Source organism: Sciurus vulgaris (genome assembly GCF_902686455.1).
Source record: "Sciurus vulgaris genome assembly, chromosome: 1".
NCBI lineage: Eukaryota > Metazoa > Chordata > Mammalia > Rodentia > Sciuridae > Sciurus > Sciurus vulgaris.
This window is the reverse complement of record NC_136461.1, coordinates 198,675,318-198,701,181: the sequence shown is the minus strand read 5'-3', so window position 1 is coordinate 198,701,181 and position 25,864 is coordinate 198,675,318. Positions and strand designations below refer to the sequence as shown.

General features: G+C 41.8%; 1 long non-coding RNA gene across 1 annotated transcript; it reads left to right on the top strand.

The window, feature by feature from the left end:
• The first annotated feature begins 12,913 nt into the window (after nt 1-12,913).
• On the top strand, nt 12,914-22,436 carry LOC306657852. The gene is made up of 3 exons (XR_013762901.1): nt 12,914-13,089; nt 19,608-19,683; nt 20,033-22,436. It is a non-coding gene; the product is annotated as an uncharacterized lncRNA (long non-coding RNA).
• Nucleotides 22,437-25,864: the final 3,428 nt, after the last annotated feature.

The following is a 25,864-nucleotide window of genomic DNA, read 5'->3' as shown; positions in this document are numbered from 1 at the left end:
CAACATTTTGGGCTCTTTCTCAGACTCACTGAATCAGAATATGATTTAACAAGATCACAAGTTTGTCCATAGGCATAAGCAAACAAACTTTGAGAAGGACCAAGAATCCAGAGGAATGGCAAATGGGAGGACCAAGAGTAAGTTCATCCTTCGTATTGTAGGGAGACACAGGTCTCTGCCTCTCTTTCCAACTAGACTTTCCTTTGAGCAGAATTTTGCTGATCTCATTGGTTTGGTTCTCTGACACTGAGAAGAGAGCCAGGGTGACTCTGAATACAGAGCCAGGGTGACAGTGAAGCGAGGCTCAACGGGTGTGATATTTCCAAAAGCATTCACTGAGAACACGTGTCTCCTTAAGCTGCTCGCCCTGGGCTCACTTGCCTCCCTCTGATCGTACCCTGCTGCGTGTGCAGGCTGACACTGCCGGGGATGGCCGGTTCTCAAATGGCTACCCACCTGTGATTCTCCTTTTCCCATTACTTACAATGTGAGTCCCTCTAGAAGTAAGTGTGTGTGTGTGTGTGTGTGTGTGTGTGTGTGTGTGTGTGTGCGCACACAAACACATTCTTCCTCTACTCCTTTATATCTGTCTTCTGTGGCTTGATAATAAAATTTGGGAACAGTGCTGGTGTGGGCTTCCAGTCTATTAACCGGGCCCTATAACTCCAGCTTTCTAAGGTCAGAGCAGCACCCCAGCTCAGGATAACCGAGACCCTCTTTATCTTTTGTCATTTTTCACGTTTTCTAGACGACTACATAAAGGGGTAGTTGGAGAATGGGGTACAATCAGACACTTTTGTAACCCGAATTTCTTAGTGGAGAGCCCACACTGAGAGATGTTGGTGTAGCTCTGGCTATTGACTGAGTGCTTCCTTATTTTCCATAAAATAACACTCCCTGGAGCATCGTCCCCACAGTAGAGGACTCTGAAAGGCGGGATGTGACCTGGGACAGGCACCTGCACTTCCATGTCTTTACTTTCTTCCTCTGTAAAATTAAAATACTAATCCTCTCTATAGGATTAATAAGGTTATAATAGCAAATGAATATGGTAAGTACTTCATAAAAGAGTTTGCAGATGTTGCTGCTATTAACTAACCTCTTTATTAGTTTTATGAGGTTATATAAGAAACAATACTCTTTGGATAAGGAGGCTTAGAAATCTTAAGGGTCATCTCAATGTCCCACAGTCCGTAGGTTCTGGAATTGAGGCTGGTTCCACTGGGCTTAGCTCTGTTTCTGTCCTCCTCATCTTATTGCCCTCGGATACATAGCAGACATCTCATTATTTACGTTCTCTGAAATTTGAACAATATTTCTTCTATCCTCCATTTACTTTCCTTCTTTGTATCAAGACATCTTTTCCAGCTCAAATCCTTGGAATCTAGTGTCATAGCAAACTCATTATTGACTGGCTTCTTGCAGAGCAGAGATGACGCGGCAGTTGGAGCAAAGCAGGCTTTTCTCATTTGCATTTCAGGTGGCTCAGAAAATGTGGCCCTCCCATCCAGCCTGTGCATTTTCAAGCATCCTGGAATGCACAGGGCCCCTGTGGCAGGCTTGGGCTCACATTCAGGCCAGGCCATGTGGCTTCCCATGGACCATCAGTCCCTCTGACCACCTAAGTGAGACAGTCCGAGAAAATCAAAATCCAGCTCAGAAACGCCACATGTGCACTATAGGCATTGCCTTTCCAAGCTATACAGAGCCACTGGACTCAACTGGACATTCTTTCCTGCCTGCGTCAAAAATTGATCCTCACCACAGGCTGGAGAAATCTCATGGGCTCTAACATTCTGGCATAAAGTATAATGACCTATCCTATAGGCCCAATCTGTGACCTGCTTCTGAACTCCACAATGCACCCTTATCCACATCCAATGGTCTTTCCCAGAACCTTATCTTGGACCCCTAAAACTAGGGATTTTGCTGGTTCTTCACAGATGACCTTCATAGTGGCAGGGTCACATTTCCAGACCATTCATTTATTTTTCCACTTACTAATTAATTCTATAATGTTTATTGAGCAACTTCTACGAACTGGACTGTGCATCAGGGATATAAAAGAGAACAACACTAGTCTTATGAATTCATAGTTTTTTTAGTTAATAGGCCTTCATTTGTCAATATCAAATATCACTCTCTACATTGTAAGGATTTGTCATGGCATAGAAGATTAAGTAGAAAATTAGCAAATGTAGTTCCTGCCTATATGCAGCTTACATTGTGCTAGGGTAGGTTGGGGAGGAGAGCAACAGACGCAAAATATTAATATGCCAGATCATAAGAATGATAAGGAGAAAATTCCGACAGGAGAATGGGAAAAGGAACAATGAGTAGTTACGCTCTTGGTAGGAGATCAGGGATGGCTCTAAAAAGTGACTTTTGAACTGAGAGGTGAGTCTGGGTAGCAGATGGGAGCAGGAAATAGGGATCTTCATGTAGAGCTGTATATGCTAAGATGAGGACTTTGGATTTTACTCTGAGCTAGATGAGAATGCACCAGAAATTTCTGAGCAGAGGAGTCATCCTTTGTGACTTGCTTTTTGGTAGATTCACTCAGGAGGCGAGCGTGGTGTGGGAGCAATATCACCAAGGAGGCCTCTAGATGGTTCTCCAAGAAAGAAGAAAGTGGCTTGGACTAGGCTGCTGACAGCAGTGTTGGTTTAGCCCTTTTGAAGGTCAAGCAGTCAAAATTTACTTGAAAGTCAGAACAGGAGTGTAAAAAGAAGAAGTCAAAAGTGACTGCCTCCAGGATTTTTAATGTGAACCACTGGATTAATGAGATTGTCATTTACTGAGATGAATCCAATAATCTCCAAGGAAGGGTAAAGATGCAAACTGAGATTAGCTCTGACCATATCACTTCCCAGTCTTCTATTCATCACCTTCCTTTTAGTCTGTGGTCACTGAATGACCATGTTCTCACTCATCACAGGAACTTCACATGAGACACTTCTTATTTTTTTAACTATCCATCCCAAGCCCTGAGTTTTCTTGGGATGGCTCTGATAGCTTTGTGGTAACCACAAGACTTAAGTAAACATTTCATAAAATACAACAGAGGAAATTACTTTAATATAAAGAGAATTTCTTGAACTTTGTAGTCCATGAGACACTTCCTGTTAAGAATTGAGATGTTATCTAAGAGTGATGAAAATCAGGTGTTACAATAAGCAAAAAGTGAGATTATTGGATTTGTGCTTGGCAAAGGCCACTTTACAGACCAGAGAGTCGATTGGGAGATGACTATTGCAAATGGAAGGGAACCTGTTAGGAAATGACTGCAGAGATCAGGGGTGAAAAGACGATGTCTTGGACCAAAGTGATATCACATTAGATAGTACCTCATATTGCAAAGCCATTCCAGAGGCATTGATTTCTAGGGTCATCGTAATTAACCTACTTGCCATGTAGGCATGGCTGTATTTATTAGGTTGTATTTAAAAAGCTCATTTAGAGTGTTATAGGAGAAAGGCAAGAGGCAACCAGTTGAAATGAAGTAAATATAGGAGGAGGTTAAATGTGGCCTTTTGGGTGGGGCCCTCAGGAAACAGTGAGCCACTTCCAGGAAGAGATAGCACATCTCTTTGACACCTCAGTGGTTTCTAAATTTTTCTTCATGAAGTTCATCACTGTCTACCCATGTACTACTTTCTCCCTTCCACAAACTTTCCCTACCAGACCATTTGAAACATGCCATTGCTGCCCAATTTCTGGGTGTTCTTCCCTATTCTCATTTAGACCTCCTGACAGCTTAAAAAGGAGGCATTATTACTTGGATTTGAAACTCAGGTCTACTGATTCTATGTAATTTAGAGTGAATTATATACTCTCTCAGAACCTCAGTTTTCATACCTGTAAAATGGTGAAAATTATAGCATCTACCTCATAGGATGGTTAGTAGTATTAGTAAAGATAATTCCGGGAGACTTCTGATTTCTTCTCTTACATGTAAGAAGCTTGAAAGTCACCTATTCATCCTAACAACTAAAAAGCTGAACAAACTAAGTAATACCTATTCTTGGATCCATAGAGAAGAGAGGTCTCAGGTTTCCACTACCCCCAAAATTGGAGATTTGGCAGCAGATAAAAAGGACAATTTACTGAAATAGAAAACTGTGAGCTGAAACATCCATGGGAAACAATGCCAGATTAAGAAGACCTGAGCTCTGATCAATGAATTGATGTGGACAGCTTGACAGGAAAAACTTCTGGAGGGTTCAGCATTAGGGAACTCCATAATTTTGTGAGTTCTACCTCCTGGAGCTCTAAGAGGTTCTCATAGGGTATACTGGAGAAAAATCCCTTGTGCTTCTAATGGGAGAGGGGGAGAAGAAGCCATTTTGAAATATAGAACATATTTTTCACAAGGTCTGCCCTCAGGGCAAACTGGAACTCACCCTGATGAAGTTTTATTAAAACCTAACTGATCTTAGAAAAATAAAAACCCAACTCAGTTTACTCTACCCATCCTGAACTGCCTAAGGGGGAGAAAAGAAACTGAGAAACACTTGTGAAGTTTGCAGCTCATTGACACAGACGTTAGAGTTTAATGTCTCATGAACAAAAATCTAGAACTCTCAACAAAATACTAACAATCAAATTCAATGATGTATGAAAAGAATTATGCACCACAACCTAGTGTGATTTATCTCAGGTATGAAAGGCTGATTGAACACTTGAAATTCAACTAATATAATCCATCACACTACCAGGCTCAAGAGGAAAGATCACAGGATCATATCAATATATATGGGGTGGTAGGGGAAGCATTTGACAAAAATCCAACACACATTCACGATAAAAATTCTTAGTAAGTTAACAATAGAGAAGAACTTCCTCAACTTCATAAAGAACATCTGCCAAAATGGACAGGTAGTATTACACTCAATGGTAAGAAACTAGAAGTTTTTCCACTAAAATCATGAATAAGACAAGTATGTTCCCTCTCAACTCTTATTCATTGTTAAATTGTAAGTCCTAGATAATAAAATAAGACAAGAAAAAGAATAAAAGTATACTCATGGTGAAGAAAGAAATAAATCTGTCTTTGCAGATATCATGATTGTCTATGTAGAAAACCCAACATAATTAACAACAAAAACAAGAAACCCTGAGACCAATAAATGACTATGGATAGGTTTTAGGTTATCAGGTTAGTATCAAAAGTCAAGTCCTTTCTATACACCAGCAATGAATAAGAGGAATTCAATATTAACAATAATATCATTTACATTAGAACTCAAAATGAATATATATGTATATACATGTAAATCAAATAAAATATATACAAAATGAAACTACAAAAATCAAATGAAAGAAATTAAAGACTTGAATAATGAGGAGATAATCCATGTTCATGGATAGGAAGGCAAGATTGTCAATATTTCAGTTCTTCCCCACTTGATTTATAGATTCAATGTAATTTTAACCAAATTCTCAGCAAGTTATTTTGTAAGTATTCACAAACTAATTCTAATGTTCATATGTTACAGCAAAAGACCCAGAATAGCCAACTCATTTTTAAAGAATAAAGTTGGAGGACTGACATCACTCAACATCAAAGCTTACTAAAAATCTAAAATATTAAAGACAGTGTGGTATTAGTAAAAGAATAGACAAATAGATGAGTAGACTAGAGATCCAAGAAATAAATGCATATACATATAGCCAGCTGATCTTGACAATTCCTTGACACAGGAGCAAAAACAATATAATAGAGCAAAGACAGCCTTCTCAACAAATGATGGTGGAAAAACTGGACATTCACATGCAGAGAAAAATAAAATAATCCAGACATGAACCTGAAATCTTTCACCAAAATTACCTTAAAATTGATCTTAGACCTGAATTAAATTAGAAAACTATGAAACTCCTAGATATAACAAGTGAAATCTGGATGACCTTGGGATTACAGCGATTTTTCATTTAAGTATGCCACACTGAACTCATGATCTGTGAAAGAAATAATTGATAAGCTGGATTTCATTAACATTAAAAACTTCTGCTCTGTGAAATGCAAAGTCCAGAGAATGAGAAGTCAAACCACAGACTGGGAGAAAATATTTATAAAAGACATCTGACAAAGGATTGTTATCCAAAATATACACAGGAAACCCGAAGAAGAATTTTAAATTGGGTCAAATATCTTAACACACACCTCATCAAAGAAGTTATGAGATGACAAGCATATGAAAACATGCTCTATATTATTACGTGTCACCTGAGAAGTGCAAATTCCAACCATGAGAGACCACTGCCACCCTCTTGAGGGGCTAAAATGCAAAACTACGACAATACCAAATGATGGCAAAGATGTGGAGCAACAGGGAATCTGGGTCACTGTGGATGGGAATGCCAAACTGATACAGCCACTTTGGAAGACAGTCAGCAATGTCTTATGAACATACTTTTGACATATGATCCTTGGTATTTACCCAAAGTTGAAAACTTATGTCTATACAAAATCTGTACATAGATGTTTACAGTAGCCTTGGTCATAACTCAAAATGTGGAAGCAAACAAGATATCCTTTGAAGTTGAATGATTAAATAAACTGTGACACGTCAGATAAGGCACTACTCAGCATTAAAAAAGAAATAATCTATAAATCCATGAACAAGCATGGAGGAAACTTAGATATTATTACCAAGCGAAAGAAGCCAATCTTCAAACATGCATATCTGGCCTGTTCTCACACATAGGTAGAGCACAGAAGATTTTTAGGTTTGTGAAAACAGTCTGCTTGATATTATTATTGTGGATATAAGTCATTATGAATTTGTCTAAACCCATAGAAGGCATACCACCAAGAGTGGACCTGAATTTGAACTTTGGATTTGGGGTGATTATGTGAACTTTGGATTTGGGGTGATTATGATGTGCCAGTGCAGGTTCACAAATGGTAACTGATGTCCCACTTTGGTGGGAGTATAGACAACAGCAGAGCTCATACATGAGTTGGATAGGGAGTATATGGGGAATTCCTGTATTTTCTGCTCAAGTTTTTTTTTTTTTTGTAAAAATATAATGCTCTAAATGGTAAAATCCATTTTTACAAAGAGTACATAATATGCAGTGTCAGGAAAAAAAGATGATGCCAATTAAGCTCATGATGCAAAGTCTGAGCAATAGTAATAGCTGACATTAAATTCTCCACCTGTAACAAGCCGTGTTCTAAGTGTTTTGTGTACTTTAATTAGTTTTATCTTTCAAGCTATCCTCTTATTCCCACTTAACAGATGAGGACATTGAGGCTCAAAATGCTTTAGTAGCTCACACAAGGGAACAAAGCCAGGATTTGAATGCTCTCTGTTGCAGATTCTACAGTCTCTCTCAAGTGGTATTACTCAACATGGGCATCTGTTAGTATCCTCTCTGACATTGTCAGGAACTGGCATTCCAGGACTCAGGAAAGGGAAGGTTCTAGCAACCTGATTATCTACACACATTCCTCCCTGCATTGTCTTCTTCCCTTCACTGTTGAGAACCTTTATTAATAACTACATCTACTTTCTTTAGAAACTCAGAGGAAAGAACAGGTGCTCAAATGTTCAATGATCAAGCAAGTGATTGACTTGTGTGCATTTACTGCAGACCCTTAGAAAAATCCTTGGAGCAAGTGAATAAGGTTTGGAAATGGTTAATAGTCACCATCGCACCACGGGGAGCCCAAGTTTAAAGGGGAGGGGTGAGTGGGCTTTGCTTTGTCAAGTGTGCCAGCAGAGCTGAGAGACTTAGTGAACAAGCCCTGGTTTATTGAACATGTGTCAGAGCTACGCCTCTGCCAACTTTCCCAGTGTATTTGCAGGTAACATTCTGTGACTAAAATATAACTGATGTCAGTGTACTCTTTCTACTTGAAGTGTCATAGGTAGGAGCCTGTCACTGTGAGAGGCAGTATGTGTGGTGGTTTAGCATGTGAAACCTCAGGCCAGCCCTCCTAAAGTTTGAATTCTAGTTCCACAACATTCCAGCTGTGTGGTGTTGGGCAAGTAGCTTAACCTTTCAGTGTTTCCAGTACCCATCCCAGCGAGGATCAAAATAGTACTTAAGCCATTTGACATACATGAGAATTAAATGCAATCATACACACAGAGGGCTTGGCAGAGTGGCACTAAACGTTGGTTGTTGTTATAAAACCAGTAATCAGGTCTTTTAGTAGCCTGCAACCTCTTCCCCCCCTGTTCCAGCTTGCTGGGTTAGCACCTGTGACTTGAGCCCATTGTGTTACTGGCAACTGGTTAGCGAGGCTGAATGTGAGCGAAGCAGGGGCTTCTAATCCCAGCAACAAGGTTGCTCCTGCTGCATCCTGTCATCCTGCAAATATCCACTGCACTTCCTGCAAATGGAAAGAATCATAGTTTCTTCCTTCTATATGCCTCCTTTGGGGGCATCATCAGGTCTTTTGTGATAACCCTCTTTAGATGTTCAACTTACGTGGAGGTAGAAGACTGAACAGAGGGTAGGTCTTCCAACCAACCAGGATTTTCAGCATCAAAAAGATGGGGTCATGGGGCAAGTGTGTATTGCTCAATAGTGACACCTGTTGACCCAGAGAGGAACATTTGTCTTCCAAGTGGGGTGGGGAAGGCTTTGGGATTACAGGAGCACAAATAGTCAGAACACAGGCTGACAGCAAGGCAAATAACCTGCCAGAGCGTCATCTACTCCCACGTGAGTTGGCTTCCCTGTTGCCAGAATTGAGTTCACTTTGGCTGGATGAAATGAGCATTAGCAGAATCAACAGAAACAAGGCTCAGTAGAATTTAAACATTTAGAGACAGGCAATGGGCTGTGGTCAGTTTAGGGAAATTGAGGCTCTTACAAACATACATGCCCTCCATGAGATATCACAAAGTGGTGGAACCTGGACCAGGGATCAATTCTCTGCATCAAAAGATTATTTATTTCAGAGCAATTATTTTTTGCAATTGTTCCTTCCTTTTGCAATTATTTAAAGCTCTTATAAAAACAGAATCAACATGTACCCCTTCCTTCTTCCCTCCCTCCCTCCCCCTCCCTCCCTCCTTCTTTCCTTCTTCCCTCCCTCCTTTCCTCCTTCTTTCTTTTATTCCTCCTTCTCTCCTCCCTCCCCCTCTCCTTCCCTCCTTCCTTCCCTTCCTCCTTCCTTCCTCCTTCCCTCCTTCCCTTCTTCCTTCCTTCCGCCCTCCTTCTTTTATTCCTCCTTCCCTCCTTCCTTCCCTTCCTCCTTCCCTCCCTCCTCCCCTCCTTCCTTTCTCCCTCCTTCCTTCCTTCCCTTCCTTCCCTCCCCCATCCCCTCCTTCTTTCCTTCCTTCCTTCCCTCCCTCCTTCCCTCCCTCCTTCCTTCCTTCCGTCCTTCCTTCCTTCCTTCCTTCCTTCCTTCCTTCCTTCCTTCCTTCCCTCCTTCCTTCCCTCCTCCCCTGCTTCCTCCCTCCCTCCCATCCTCCCTCCCTTCTTTCCTATGTTGCCTCCTTACACACACAGACATAGGTTTGCAGACACCATGAGTCGGCTCTGGGCTGGGTATCAGTGAAGACTTTGCTGTGGCCTAGGCACGAAGTTCCTCAGCTTCCAGAGAGCCATTCCTGCCAATAATGGAGCTTGCCCACTGACAGCAGATCCACTGTGGGGTCACCAAAGTGGGAAGGATGGTATTTGGCTAGGGAAATGGGGGGACCATGGTAGGTCGATGAGACCTTTACTCAGACAGGATTTTTAATTAGGTCCTGAAAAGTCAGAACAATTTTCTGAGTAGAAGGAAACAAATTCAATGGAAAGGAGGTGGATGGTGCTTTGGTAAAGGTCAAGGATTCTGTGTATCTTTGATACCGGCAACATTTTATTTAGCGTAGAAGATGAGCTCAAAGAAATAGGTTGGCAAAAGGTTAAGAAGGGTCTGGCTAAGGTGCTATTATTTCATGGGCCATGGGAAGTTATTGAAAAATTTTTTTTTAAGAAGTCAAGTATTTCAGGACAAATACCCTTTAGGGGTAGAACATTCTGGTCACACAGTGGGGGAATGAAGGAGAGAGATATTATATGTAAGTAACTATTTGGATAGCAATGACCTTATTTAGAATCTATAAACAAAAACTTCTTGTGTATCACGTAATTCTTTTGGAAGTAGTGTGAGGCACTTAAACGAAAACATGGGATTTTTTTCTTCCCTTCTTTGTGGTAGTAAAGGTTGAACTCAGAGGGACTCCACCACTGAGCTGCTTTTTTGGTTGAGTCACGGTCTCCCTAAGATACCTATTTTGGACTCAAAGTTGCTTTCCTCCTGCTTCACCCTCCTGATTTGCTGGAATTACAGGTATGTTCCACTGCTTCCAACTGTGCATGGGCTTTTAGAGATGGCAGGCCTAACTTAAATATCATTCAGGAGTTGCACAGTCATGGCAGAAGAGAAGACTTCTTCAGGCCAGTCTCTACATCTAGAACATGGACTTAACGCCTGCCTTAGAGGATTACCATGAGGACAGATACACTAATGCAGTAAGGGCCCGAATGAAAGGACAGCAACATGCAAGGTACTGGATAAACAATGGCCTCCTGACTCTGTGGGGTTCTAGTTATTCTTCATTCTCCAAAGACACACTGGTTTATCACAGAGTAGACATTTATAGGAGGCCACGGTACACATTTGATAGTCTGCCTCAGGTTTGTGAAATCTCACAACGTGTATGTTATTACACACACACACACACACCCATACACACCACAAAGACATCACAGTCAGACTAGTGGACTATCAGAGTCAGAAATAAGTTTGCAAACAGGAGATCCTTTCTGGAAAATTTCTGGATATACTAGTTGGCACATTCTAGAACACCAAGGACTGGACCAGTTCCATCTCTCTTTTGGTTTCTGGCTGCCAACTCTGGAAGCAGACCTTTTGCCGCCTCCATTTTAAATTTAGATTTTGACCTCACCTCCTGGCTTGAACGTGGGTGGTGGTGGACGGCCAAGTTCACAGGGCTGTTTTCTCCCGCTTCAGCTTTCCTCTCCTCTGTGCTGTCCTGGCCGTCTCATTCCTTCCTCACTGAGACTCACCACCTACCCGGCTTTTTTTTTTTTCTTTTTTTCTTTTTTTTCAATTCATGGAAATGAATCAGATCTGTGATGGCGTCATTCAAAAGAGAAAGCTAATTAAAAGGGCCCCCTTTCCTTCCTCTTAGAGACCTTGCAATAGTTCCCCCTTTTAGGAGACACAAGCCAGGAAGGAAGCTGTTCAGCACAGCTGTGAATAGAGAGCGTTGGCTGGGGTCTAGGGAAACGGGTGATCAATCCCAGTTAGACGGCTAGATCCCTGGGGACGTGTTGTGACTTGCTTTGTCTTTTTCAAGGTCACAATAAACAGAGTAACCTCAGGCTAATCTAGCCAGGAGGAACATGATAATGGGACGTGAACGTTAACTACAGAATAAGCATGATTGAGTTGCTATGTAGAGAAAGACGTTCCAGGGTGTGCTGATAAGCCCTGATGGTCACAGAGTTGTCACTGTGTGTCAGGAGCTATTTGCAAGTGTTTTACATATGTCCCTTTGTTTGATAGTTACAACAATTGAGAGAGGTTTGCACCATTATGACTCCTACTTTACAGGCAGGAAAACTGAGGAACAGGGAAGCAAAATGTCTTGTCCAAGTTTAGTGAGCTGGTTCATGTCAGAATCCAGACCACTTGGTACGGGAGAATGTGCTCACAATCACTGCACTGGTGACATGTAGCTTCTCCTTTGCAGACCTGAGCCATCATAATGTAGTTTAAAAACAGTGTGTGACATCAGGAAGAAAACCGTTTACAGAGCACGGGAACCAGTAGAGTGTCCATCCTCAAAAATGTGTCATATTTAAGATAATCGCCAAGGTTTTCAAATTGGGATAGTTTTGCATGAAAATATAGGTTTCTGGTTTCTGTTTCTTCAATGAAGTTCTAAAAATTCTGGGCTTCATGTTGCATGGCAACAACTGGATGAAGCTGATTCCCTGCTGCTCTGTTCACTGAATCATGATTCCTCTGGTTTTTCTACAGGCCTCACCAGACCCTACTGCTTCCCCAACACTAAGCCATGTGACTTCTTATGCCAGCCTGCCTCATTCATTTATATTCCCCATCTGGTAATGTGAGCCTGAAAGATTTTGAGTTTGTATCTTGCTCAAGAGAGACAGACTTTGCTCTAAGTCCAAAGTGAATCCATACTATGTTGACTTTGGGCAAGAATTCCTAAATAGGCCCAGGCTCAACTTTTTTCCCTTAAATGTTTGAGGAGGTAAAAATACTCTGCAATGGGCTCATCTGTGGACTGGGAGGAAGGAATGCCTGCCCCATATGTGATTGTTGGAAGGGTCAGCTGGGACAGTGCACGTGAGCACACTGCTAGGCCATCAAGTAGCAGGAGCATGCTGGAGTTTGTGAAGCACTTTATACTTGAAAGTCACTTTCATCTACCAAGTCTCATGGACTGCTCTGGACAGTTGTGGAGTAAAGTAGACAATACAGCTTATACTGTGTACAAGTCCAGAATGGAGATCAAAATGGGGTAAATGACCTGGCTCATGTTGCCTGCGTCAGGTGAGGGCATCAAGGAGGTGAGACCCTAAATGTGACGCACAGTGGGAGACTTTTCTTCCAAGATTCTGTGATGCTTCTTCCCAAGGAGATCCATTTTCAGATGCCAAGGTCCTTGCTTCAGTCATCGTTTGACATAAGACTTTTGTAATCTTGAAAGCAGAACCTTGACAGTTATTACAGCAGACGGGAGAAACACTAGCCAAGGAGCCCCAAGCTCTGACCTTGATGCCGAGTTCCGCCACACGCTATCTTCGTGACCTTGGGTCAATGGTCCAAACCTCTAAACTTCAGTTTCTTCATTTGTACAATGGAGATCCTGTGACCTGTGACCTGTGACCTGTGACCTGCTCAGTCTACCACATAAGTTTGCCATGAAATGCAACCGAGGTTATATCAGTGACATCATGATGTCAATAAAAATTATGATCCCTGTGTGTATCTTTTAGCCTTCCAGTTCAAGACCAGCCTTCTCCAGGGCGTCCTGTGGTCTGTCATCTCTGTTCACCCAAGGGTGCATGGACTCCTAGGTGGTAAGACATCAGCCATCAGAAGGTCTAGACATGTTGATTCTTTCAGGGGACTGCTGTCAAAACGCGAAGAATGATGTCGCGAGCTGCTTCAGATCATATGAATATCAGTCTATGAGGTTTCAGGACTGCTTTGTTCATCCCTTGTCAGCAGGCTGTACTGTCCAAGAGCAAGAACTAGTATTGGGGTGAAGGAACGTTGAACTTGGAATCAGAACACATGGCTTACGTTTTGGCTCAGCTCTTTAGAAACTGTGTGTTCCCAGGAAAATCACTTCACCTTTCTGGCCCCCAGCTAGCTTGTCGTTATAAAGGTGTTTTGGAAGAAGGAAGCATTTACATTAGTCCGCTTCCTTCCCATGAGCTTTATTACACATCAATTTCCCCTGGGGACTTGGACCACATTTGTATTTTATTTGTTACTGTGTTTTATTTTCTTCCCCACTCCTTCCTGCTTTTCCTTTACCAAACTGATGTCTCTTCATTTCACCCAAAGTCACCCTGCCCACATCGAGGGCACTTCTACTCCTCAGGCTGAATCCAGTGGGTAAACCCAGGGTCCTTAATGGCAAGAAAGTCAGATCCGCTTAATGTAATTTGGTTTCTGCCTCGCAGTTAAAGCTGCAGGAAATATTTGAATGAGCTGTGCTGTCTCTTTTCCTTATTGAGTCTCAGACTGGATCCTAGAAAAAATTCTGGTTAAACTAAACAAACAAACGATTCAGTAAAGAATGGAGAAGGAAAAAAAAAAAAAAATTCCTGGCTGCTTGTTCTCTTTCTAGCTAATGAATTGATACAGGAACTTCATCGTGTTCTCAGGGAAATCCTGTTGGCTAGGGCTCACTCCTTGCAACACTAAATTTAGGTCACGGCTCAGTGAAGAACAATTACAGATCCTTAGTGAAAGATAATGTACCTGGGACATGGAGCAGGACAGCTGGGCGGGCGTTCTTATTTTCTCGTTAATGTCGTGGGGGTGGAGGCCACCGAGTGGGGGTGAATGTTGACGGAAAGTCATTTTCTGACCTTCGCATCCGTTGGCTGACCTGCTTTGTGGCATATGCCAGCCTGGGTCTTTAAAGCCAGGAAACTGCTCCTAATGGAAGCTGCAAGATGGCTTCCATACGGGCCAGGACAAAAGAGGCCCGGAGAGGGGGTGGCAGCGGGAAGAGGCAGGCTGGAGGTCCTTCACTGCAGTGTCTGTGGCTCCTGCCATGTCCAGATTATTCTCTCCGACCTTCCCTTTACCGCCCCTCTGCCCTTGACCTACCCCTGTCTGTTTCTATAGCTCTGCACACACTGTCCATTCTCCCTGCTCTTTAAGCCCTCCTGCTCCTTGAGGCTGCTGTGTTTGCCCCTCTTTGAATGATTTATTCCCACTTTTGACCTGGTTCAGTGGCCACCTCTTCCAGAGATTTCTGTGATCCTTCAAGATAAGGTATGCTGACTTCCTTTGATTTTGCTCAAAATCTTTAACATCAGACTTATGACCCCATGTGGAAAGGCGGTCAACTCTGAGCCCTTTAGATGTAGGACTTGTGGCTTATTTACCACTGCATAACCAGGTTCTCAAGTGTATTGTTTAGTAAAGACATGCTGTTAAATGAAATAATATATAATGTACAAACTAAGTACTGTGGAAGCAAAGGAGAGATATAAACCAATGTAAAAATGATCTCATAAGTCTGAATGTGGGCTCAGGAAACAAGCTGAACTCTGTTTTGGTTTTTATACTATGCAAGGTAATACCCAGGCACATGCTTTGAAGAGGGTAGAATCACATTTTTTATAAAGTAGCCAGCATAGTCTAAAACTTTGATGGAGATTAGGGAGGGAAAGCATTAAGGGTGAAATGTCACCTAATTCCTAAATAACAGTCTCTCAGTACATTGGAAAGTACATCTAAGTCCAGAGCACAGTCTCAGATGAATCACTTAACTAGTTTTACAATCTTGGGCAAGTCCTTTTACCTCTTGACACTTGATTTCCACACCTGTCAAATGTGAATTAAAAGTACTTGGCAGGGTTATTCTGAGGAGCAAATAAGATAAAGTATATGAAAAGTATAGTACCTGATAAATCAGTAGTTGAAATTAATTACTTTCTTTCTCAGAATAGTATTGGCTAGAGTGGAAAAGAAAAAAAAGTAAAAGAAAAAAAAAAAAACAATGAGACAAATGGCTAGCACAATTAGGGACATTCTTTAGCTTAGAGGGACAAATAAACTCAAGGAAAACTTAAGCGGAAATCTTTTGTGCGGTAGAAGCATTGCAGGAATTTGAGGGAGCTGTTGGGAACAATTGAAGACTCTGGGTCAAAATTTTTCAGCTTGAGAAAAAGAAAAAAAATTGGGTTAAGTGAAAAAGCAGTAAATGATTCTAGAATACATAAATAGTGCCTTTAACTTTGCCAACAGCACATCTCTGGCTCTGATAGGCACTGCTCAACTTTAATGATGAATGCAGATGGTATATTTTAGCTCTCCTTCTGCTTGTAAGAACTGTATATTTTATCACTTAATTTTTCCACGAAGTTTTCTTTTCATGTTACCTAAGTCATGTACATTTCTAGAGTTAAAAGAAAAAAATAAAATGAATATGACTTTTACCCACCTAGAAACAGCCATAAACATTTCATATCTATATTTTCAGATTCTTTTTGAGAAGGTTTTTATTTTTACGTAATGCTATCAAATTGTATATCTTACATTAAAATGTGTTATTTTTCTCTTAAAACACCACCAACCTTGTTATGTATCGGGAGACTTGTCTGTTGGTGGTTGTGAGGAACAACCCTTCTTTGGACACAATTTCCCATCACAAATCACTATAAAATGGAAAGAAACATTTAAAACGATTTTCCAACACAGGACAGCAGGCAGTCCACGGCTATAATCTCCAAAAGAAGGGAAACCAATGAGGTGAAGGCACAGTCATCAACCCAGCTTTGTGCCAAGAGGTAATTTATGAGCCGTGGGCCCTGGGACAGGGAACGGATCAGTCCCATGGGATCCTGAGATGTCAGACATCATTCTGGGCAGAAATTCAGGTAACTCAAACTTGTGGAGGAAAATGCCAGAAAAGATGAATCCTAGAAATTGGCATGATGTCCCCTTAAGACACCAGGAAGAGTGATTCATGCATGCAGAATGTGAGACGGGACAAGCAAGAGCATTGTGGAAAGCATGATCAGGGAGCCCTTAACTGGAAAGTCGCTGGAGCTTGCACAGAGCTGGGTGATCTCTTGCTAACCAGAGGATAGAAGACTTGTGGAAGGCTCAGGGATGCCTGAAAGATCACACCTTGAGATGCACAAAACTACCCTGGATGGTCCTACTAAAGCTTAAAAATAAGCTTAGAAAAAGTTAAATGGACCCACAAATCTCCTCACTTGAGCCCGAGTAATTTCATAAGCTTTCTGAGCCTTAGTTTCTTCATCTGCAAAATTGGAGTAGTATCTGTACCTACTGCCTAGTGTTGATTGAGAATTAATTAAAGCTGTGTAATGCTAGGTGCCTCTTATGGTTTGGATGTGAGGTGTCCCCCAAAAGCTCACATGTGAGACAATGAAGGAAGGTTCAGAGGAGAAATGATTGGGTTGTAACAGTCTTAACCCAATCAGTGAGTTAATCCCTGATTGGATTAATTGAAGTGGTAGGGTGTGGCTGGAGGAGAATGGAATTGGGGCGTGGCTATGGGTATATATTTTGTATCTGGAGAGTGGACTCTCTCTCTCCATCTTCTGATGATGCAAGCTGCTTCTCTCTGCCACATTCTCCCGCCATGATGTTCAGCCTCACCTCAAGCCCCGAGGAATGGAGCCAGCCTTCTATGGACTAAGACCTCTGGAACCGTGAGCCCTCAAATAAACCTTTCCTCCTCTATAATTGTGCAGGTCAGATGGTTTAGTCACAGCAGCGAAATAGCTGACTAAACAGTGCATTCATGGAGTACTGCTCCCTTGATAGATGCAGTTTTAATGGTTGGCACGTAACAAATACTCAATAATTTTGACCTTATTATCAATGGTTAGATGCCATGCTATTCCCAGAGAAGATCTGTCATCAATGTCGAAGCCAACACAAGGGGTTTCTTCATAGCCACCACATAAGATCACACCCAAGGGTGAGAAATAGCCACATTTAAAAAAGAGTCTTGCAATCAGGTCTTTGAGGACCTACCAATACTCCTCAGGGTCCTCTAAGGTGAACTGAAAGAACTTTATCTAGCACCATTACATGAGATGCTATCCATTCACTGTGTTGACCCAGCTGAGCCAAGAGGCCTTGATGGCAGAGACCATGACTTATTTCTGTATCGCCTGCTAGAGCACAGAGTTTGTGGCCCAGTAGATCTAAAATAAATATTTGAATAGTTAAGTTCAGAAGCTTTCATTCACCTGCAGAAGAAATGATGGATTAATGAAATTCTATGTTGTGTTCCATTCTGCAGAGGGACAAGTAACCTGCTGTAACTTTCCTGTTTAACATTTGATAAGCAAAATCTTTCTTTGCCCAACAAAGCTATTGCTAACCTTTCCTCCACCACCCTGGTTGTCAAAGTCCTCTAGCCGCTCTGCTGGGACAGTTGGGTGACATGCAAGTGGGAATGTTGAAATGTGCTCAGATTGGAAATTCACTGCCCCCAGGAGTTATAGTGAGATTGGGAGCCAAGAGAAGGGAAAGGTCAATAGACTGTGTCCTAGTGAAAAAGCTGGACGGTTCTCCATGGTCCCCTCCTGAGGCAGTAAGGAAACCTTAACATCAGCCAACCTCTATATTTACCTCTCCTGCTCCTTTTCTCATACCTTCCATTTGAGGCAAGGAAATCCTTTGTGACTCCTCAGTCTTTGCCAGACTCTCAGAACACAGAGCAGTTGGATCTGGACACTTTGTGAGCACCATTTAATCTTTGAACTTAGATCATCTTGAATATGATCCTGGTTCTATCTTATGCAAACTGGGAGATCATGGTAACCCTTGATCCTTTCAGAGACCTGGTTTATTTATCAGCAAGGCTGATGTCCACTCTGAGAACTGTTGTGTGTTCAGCAAGCATGGTATCCTTGCTTCCTGTTACTAGAAGTAAGTATAAATAAAACCCCACTTTACAAAGCACAAGAGGGGAGGTAATGTCTTGGTCTTTCCCAGTAGGGTTTCCCTGAATCACTGCCCCAAAGGCTTTCTTTGGTGAATGGATGAGTAGACTCTCCACCTTCTCACACTGAGGGAGGCTCAGTTTTCTTTTGGTCTTTTTGCTGCATTTAGTTAATGACCCACTTAACAAAAGACCATGTTCATAACCTTTGGATCAGCCTGTGGTCACTATTCTTGTAAGATTAACTCTGTCTTTTTCTTTGGTTTATGGATGGTCACTTTGCAAAGGAATATCATGAATCAGCAAGTGACTCTAAGGTCCAGTTACGCCCAGTAAGTCATTGTGAAGGTCATTGGATTCCTTGGGAACGGATAGTCTAGTTTTTGACTTCCAGATTTTTCCTGAGGAGTAAGGGATATATTTTTTTCATAATTCCATATTACATGCTATTCCTATGCCTGAAATATACTTTTCTTTCTTCTCCTCCTTCAGCACAATGTGGCAAAGTCCCTTTCTCTCTCTAATTTTGATTTTATGCATTTTCCTCATGAAACTTTATTCTCCTATGTTATTAATTATTGGGTTCACATTATGATAATGAGTTTTTTCTCTATAAAGTTTGTGGTACAATCAACAGTCCCTTTCATCCCCCAAACACAAAACACTGGGTCTTCTACTTTCTCTTTGATTGACTACAGTAGTTAGGAAAACTTCAGTTCAAACGTCTCCAAGTTTCTCCTGCTTTTCTTGCTATGAATTCTGGGGTTTCCAGATGACTCTTAAGTTCCTTGAGGTGGAAGATGGCTCATCTGGCTTGTCTTTCCTCCATAGCCTCTACGGCACCAGCACACTGGTAGATGTACAGAGCTGATCATGGCAGGTGGTCTCCTAAACATTATTGCAGAGAAATGTGGCCACAGAAATTGGGGTCCCTGAAGGGGAGCTCTAGTTGAGCTAGACAGGGACTTTGGAATCCAAGACCTTTCATGCTCCTGTTACCCTAGTGACACACATCAGTACAGATTGGAGCTATGGCTGAACAATACCTAGAGAGACTGTGGGACTATTTGTTACAAATCAGATTAACAGCACATAGTACTTAAGTACCAGAAAGGGGTTGGTCATTGTAGTCATGAACTGGAGAAATGCTGGAGAAATACCAGCATTAGAGAAACATATGCATGAACAAATGTCCTGTGTCCCCACCCCTCATGATTTCCTTTTCTTAGGAATCAGAGAAGATATTTCCCTACCTCTGGCTCTGGTAGATTGGGGTCATAGGACTGCATTTTGGGCACTGTGCTCTGTGTGGAAGTAGTATAAGCTACTCTAGGCATAAGTAGTATAAGCATACTCTAGGCATAGTATAACTTACTCTAGCTACTCCTTATAACTGTCTTCCTCAGCTCTCTTTTCCCTCCCAAGGTTCTGCAGGAGGACTTGAGTCCCAGAGGAAGAGCTGGGAATGGGAGAGAGCAACCTTCACTGGACTGTGATCTAGGTAAAGAACTCCTGCAAAGTTGCTGAGAGACTGAATTTGTTGTTATCCAAGCATACATTAACCAGTGTTAGAGGTGGAGAGAAGCTTCCTTTGCCTTTAGAACTATGTAATAAGGAAGTCTAGGAAGAAAGAGTAGTCCCAGGAAGCTATAGGGAACTATAGTTTTGGGGTGGAAAATCTACAACGAAAATTACTATGACCCTAGCAATTAAGTCCACTAGTTTGCACACACAACTGGGTTCATAGAGTCATCCCAGAGCATTATGTGAAGATTATTTCTAGTAACTTCCATGACATCAACTCAGAAATAATCAATTTGCTTGTCTCCGTGTGATACTTCTTCTCCTAGGTCTTGACTCTTCTTCCAACACACTCAAGCCCCCTTCTCCAGTGTCTGTCTGTGATGGAGGTCACCATCGGCAAGATCCTTGTGCTTTGAGTCACTCTCTTCTGAGGGAGTTCCCAGTCAGGGCTTCTGGAAGTTTCATCATTCTCATCTATAACCCAATGATAACTTTCTCTTCTTAAAATCATAATTTTAATCTCTAGGTGAATGTCTGTGATATTCTATGATTCAGTTGTAATGAAATTCCTTTAAATACCTTCATGCCTGCAGTAGAAAACTCTGCTCCTTAAAAGCAGGAACTGCATTTTGCATCGTTGTCATCACTGTGTGTCCAGCACCCAGCAGGATGATTGGCACGAAGGGAAGGGACCTGTGCTTCAGAAAGTCATGGCATGGCCTTCCTCCTCCACCATACCCACTTTCCTGCTTCTCACACTGCTGGTGTGGGTAGTTTGCCAGGAGTCGGGGGCCAAAGCTCTGCCTGAATTTCTGCCAGTATTTCTCTTCAGAGAACTTTTAGCTAGGATGAACTCTTTGAGGTGGGCACATGGGCACAATGAAATGCCCAAGGGACGTGCTTTCATACACCCATGTCCATTAATACTAGCAAACTAGTTTCCCCATGACCGGAAGAGTCCTCCAGTCCTGCTGGCAGGATCCAGTGGCTCTGTGGAGCCAGCAAGGTGAAGTCATAATTGGAGCCTACTTTGTTCATAGAGATTAACTCTGATGCCAAGTGCAAGGGTGACGGCCATGGCACCCAGAGTAAACTTGGTTAGCAACCCTCCTCCTAATACTCTTAACCTAGGGAACTACCCAGGAGAAAGCACTCATGTAACTCAGACGGTTAGAAAACAGAACGCAGCAGGGCAAAGATGAAACAGACCTTGGAAACTGTCTTCCAATCAGCCTATTTCACAGGTGAAAAAACTGAGGTCAGAAGGCAAAGCAACTTGCCCAAGAGCAGAACCATTGAGGACAGAAGCCCCAGGGTTAGAGTGAGGCTGCTGGCTACGTGGCAATGCACTTTTCATCTTACTGAAAGGGTAAGGTGGTACCCTGGAGAAGCAAGTCAGTACACTCCAACGTCCCAAGTGCCAGAGCCAGCCCAGAGCCAACTGACAAAGCTCAAAATTTGTCTATAGAGCATACTGCCACATGCACTCACCCCACCCACACCAGAGCTTCTGAGACATTTCCTTTTGCTTTGGATGTTCTACTTCCAAGTGGTAGAAATAAAAATGAATCCAGACTCAGGATTGGGTCTCTAAGTTTTGGTTTTAGCTCTGCTGTCAACCTTCTGAATGATCTTTGTAGATTTATTTCGCTTTTCTTTCCTTCACTTTCCTTATAGGCTCAAAAATGTTGATGGAATAGAACGTATATGAGGAAGATACTCACCTCAATGCCACCCAGACTAAGTTGTGAGTCACAACTCGAATTTATGTGTTGAAACCATTCTGAAGCCACAGACAGGCTGGGAGGTAGGTGTGAGATTGGTGATGTTCACCATGGGCACGTGAAGGGGTTGATATCGTATATGACAAGGATTTGTCATTATAGAACAGAGCATTTTGGGATCCCTTCAAATTCTAGCAACGGCCTTGAGTTGGAAATAAAATAGCACTTAATGACCTCTTGCCTCCACTCCACAAAGCTACAGAGATCTGTGAAAATGATCTTTGCTGGAAACTCACAGGAAAGGAAAATCTTCATGCTTCACATGAGTGCAGAGGCAGAGGCACTTTCTTACTACAATTAATTTCTCTTTTTTTACTCTACCATGGAGTGATCCCAAAGTGCTCAGAGCAGGGAAGCTGAAGGAAACTGACACGCCCTAGGACTTAAGAGATGCTGTTTCCCAATTCAAAAAGATAAGAGCACATTGTAAAATTCACTGGAAGCCTGCACCATCTCCCAGTATCTGTGTAATTAGAAAGAGTGCAAGCTGAGGCCAGAGAGGTGAAGCACCATCTCCTTTCCCTCACACTTACTGAGTGCCTTCTCTGTTCCATGCAGTGTGTTAGCCATTGGAAACAAACACTAAAAAGTCCCAGTTGCTGCCTGTGTCAGAGGTACCAGTGCATCAGGGATGGCGACTTTCATCATGCATGTGAATCTCCCTTCCAGAAACATTGTTTCTGCAAAGGCCTGTCCAGTAGGAATGACTTCTCAGCCTCCCTTATCATCCCTTGGAGCCACAAAGTGCTTTCCCACCCTTGAAAGGAGTAGAAGGTCTGAAAATCACTTTTGGAGTCAACAACCTAATAGGATTCATACCCATGTTTCCTTTCTACATCTGCAAGGTGAACACAATTCTATAGAAAACGTGGATCACAAGTGCCTGAGTCAGGTGTACATTTACCTGCTGACCATTCAAATCTGCATCTAATTGCAAACAGGAGCAAGAAATTCACTTTCCCATATTACATATAGTACAAAAATTTTTTATATATTATATTTTAATATAATACACATAAATATTATATATTCTTATACTTTAATATATTATATGCTTATAACATTATACATATTTATGCATAGTTTATTATATGTAAATATAATTGGAATGTTTTATACACATATATACACATATATAACCCATACTAAGCCACTGAGGTTACAGGGCTTATTTGTTACATCAGCAAGGGTTTTCTGTAACGTATACAGACTCTGCTGTGTAGGTACAATGAAGAAATCAGAAAACACAACATCATTCATTTTTGTGTCTTGATAGGGTTGAGTTCTACCAGTTTTAGGAATGTAGAGCAGAGGGCCAAGAGAATGTGCAAAAGGGCACAGGTAGGGTGGGTTTTGGGGAGAATTCAGAAGAAATAGTAGGTGCAGAGGCCCAGAGAATAAAGGACTCTGGAACCTTCTGTGAAAAACAGAGGTGAGTGTTTGTAGCTGAGGTTCCACAGCTACAAGAATGAAGAATGAACCAGAGGGGCAGGTCACGACATAGTGGAAGTTTTGACTTTGACATGAAGGCAACAGGGACCAAAGAACAATAACGCGGCAGCATTGCTCCAGACAAGGTGAGACAGGACCAGAGGAGATTACGCTTATGAGACTATTTTTCTTTATAACTGGCAGGTCCAAAGAATGGAGTAAGTGAATATTTGCTGGGTGTGGCTGACCAAAGAGTGAACCATTTATGAGACTGCTACACTATTAAGAGGAAAGATGATGGGGCCTAAACAAAAGTAATGAGGAGGAGATATATTTATGTGGGAACATTCAAAAGCTTTAGTAAGCAAGGGATGGATTGGATGTGAGAGTGCAGGTTAGCTTTTCTTAGTGAGTTGCTACTTGCTACAAAGCTACTATGTTCCCCTGAGTATTACATGATCATTCATTTAACCCTTGTAAAACTCTATGAGTTAAAAAATATCAACATCAGACAAGAAAAAGACAGCACAGAGGGGTTATTCATTTGCTCTAGGTCACACATCGAGTGCTAATTTGAGCTATAAGCTGAACTAAAAACGTTTGATTTGGGGCTGTCCTGGGTATGAGATTTTTATCTGTTATAAGACAGAAACATGAGTTGAAATTTAGACTTACGAATTGTGTCTGTGGAATGCCACTGTAGAACTATCAGCTAGGCAGGATATTGGTAACAAAATCAATGAAGCTGCACCTAAAGGGCAAACTTTGAGAAAAGGAAAACAGACTGAGAACTCTGCAGTTACTATAAAACTTCAAATACAGGAAACAACCACATGGGGTGTAAACCATCTGCGGTAAAAGTTTTGTGGGATGTGGAAGACATAAGTGAATGTCAGAGGATGTTCATGAAGAGCGGGAAGATTGAAGAGACACATGACAGAGAATTTTCTTAATTATACCCAGCTAATGGTGCCATGAATTTCTTATTCAAGAGAACACAGAGAAGCAGAGCTAATGGTGTCAGGCATGTGGTTATTCTTTATGTAATTTTTTTGGCAACTAAAGCTACAGTATTTATGATCTCATTTACTGGATACATTTTGTCATTCCAAAATAACTTTGTAATAAAATCTATATTAAAGGAATAGGAATAGGAGAGGTGCCTGAACCAAATACAATTTTAGTCATGATTTTGTTTTGCCAACATCTCTTACAGAATAGCTGAAACAGATTTGAGTTCTATTTAAGTATTTGGTGAGTTATACTAATATTCTGTGGATCTCTTAGTCTAAAATAAGGACTATAATACCATTGGAAAGGTATACCTTTGGGAGAAACTAGTAAGTTAGTAAATAATGTAATACAAATCATACAGGCCCCATTGAATATACATAATAAATAGCAGTATGCTTATTTTCTAAATATACAAAGCTATTTTTTTTAGGATGCTCAGACATAAAGCTACCACTCTTTTGTTCTCAGTTAATCCACTGATGTATTTTCACCTTTCTTGGCTAGTTTTGATTCTTAACTTCTCATAATAGTGGCACTGAAGTAGATTTTCGATTGGATAATGTTTTAAATTTAAGGAATTTATTTATATGCATTTCTTATTTAATCTTTACACAACTGAAGGAAAAAAAATGAACTCCCTTTCATAAATGCAGGAGCTTGATGCTTAGAGAAAATGGGTTTTGGGTATTGCCTATGCTATAAGTAATGGCTACCATTTATTGGACACTTACTGTTCTGAGCACTTTGAATTTCTTTTATTTGTCCCTTTAAACCCTTGCATTATATTTAGGATTCCCATTTTACATGGGAAAACAGGGGCTTAAAGAGGTGAAGAAAGCTGGCCACCAACATAGGACTGGTGATCCCTGGGGACACCCTTTGTCCCCGCCTGCTCACCCTTCTCCCTGCCTGTGCTCTTTCTCCTACTCTTCACATGCAGCCTCTGTCCAGCAGACCACGCGCTCTTAACTAGCCAGTGTCCCAGTGGTCCCAGCATGTCCTCATGTGTGTCATTCAAGGCAAGCCATCGCCTCGTAACTGCCCTTTCCCCCACTGGCTTATCTTTGGAGCCACTGGGAGGTGAAGGACACTGTGCTACTGCCAATTCATTACTTCTTGGTGAACTTGATTTCTTATTCGGAGGCCCAGGAGGGTGAACATTGCCTAAGAGTACTGCAGGGTTTATTTGAGGAGAACTGCAAAGAAGGTAAATTTTGTCCTTTCTTCCCTTCATCCCACTTCAAGGGCTGCCTCTTTACAAAATTTTTGTATTCCTCGATTTTTCTAGCTTACCTCTTAAAATACGGTTATTGAGTCTCTGCTGTGTGCTTGGATTTGTGCTCTATACTGGGCAAACAAAAGTCACGTTTCTTATTTGTGGTTCAGGCCTGTAGTCAAGGAAGCACACTGTGCCATGAGAGTTGCGAGAAAACGTCTCTTCCAGGTGGAGAGAGGTAGGAGGAAGGCAGCAATCAGCCAATTCTGGCACTGGGACTTTGATAAGTAGAGGCAAATCTTCTAGACCCAAAGAAAGTGGAGCTGGTTTTGAAGGACAAAAAATATCCTTTGAAGTGAATAAGGTTTGAGGCCACAGTGAATCAGGCAGAAGACCCTGGTCTGCATTGAATGGGCACATTCTGGAACCCAAGAGGGGTTGCTATGGCTGGGGCAAGGACTGGGAGAGGGAGAGTAAGAGGTGTACTGAAGAAGCAGCAGCAGCTTAGGGGAGCTTTGTACCTGGTGCTGAAGGGTTTGGGCTTCCTCCTGTTCTGACTGAGAAAAGCCAACAAGGCGTTTCAGCAGGGTAGTAGAACTATGAGATTGTTATTCACAGGGGTCATTCTGGTGGCTTTTAGGGGATTACCATCTAACAGGGCACACTCAGGAGACACAGTTTGAAGGTAGGGCTGGAGCAAAAGAAAACCAGGG